The following is a 395-nucleotide window of genomic DNA, read 5'->3' on the forward strand; positions in this document are numbered from 1 at the left end:
GGCGGAGGGTGTGTATGTGTCCAACCAGGGCAGCCCTGGGGTCATGAGATAGCGGTGAGCCCTGTTTGTTGCTATACAAAGCCTTTTCCCAGTGACCTTGGAACGTGGCAGCTGGGGAAAGCAGAGGACTCCAGTGAGGCAGGAGATGATAGCACGCCCCGTGCCCTGAAGCCCACGCCCTCCCTTCCCTGCCCCCCTCTTCTTTGCTTCTCTTCCTCCTCACTCTGTGCCCTGGCTCTGCCATGCGTCCATCCTTGCAGGCGCAGATCAGGCGCCATGGAGCCCCCAGAAGGAATCCTAACAGAAGGAGGGGGCGCTGGTCACAGCAGATAGTGGCCAGGTCAGGCAGGTTGGGGGGGCGCTCGGGGACCCAGCTTCTTCACACTCGGGGTGCT

General features: G+C 61.8%; 1 protein-coding gene across 1 annotated transcript in view; it reads left to right on the plus strand.

Moving 5' to 3' along the window:
• RREB1 (ras responsive element binding protein 1) overlaps positions 1 to 395 on the plus strand; it is a 113,427-nt gene that overhangs the window by 97,145 nt on the left and 15,887 nt on the right. The gene's annotated exons all lie outside the window — the stretch shown is intronic.

Source organism: Bison bison, unplaced genomic scaffold, assembly GCF_000754665.1.
Source record: "Bison bison bison isolate TAMUID 2011002044 unplaced genomic scaffold, Bison_UMD1.0 scf7180017864053, whole genome shotgun sequence".
Classification (NCBI taxonomy): Eukaryota; Metazoa; Chordata; class Mammalia; order Artiodactyla; family Bovidae; genus Bison; species Bison bison.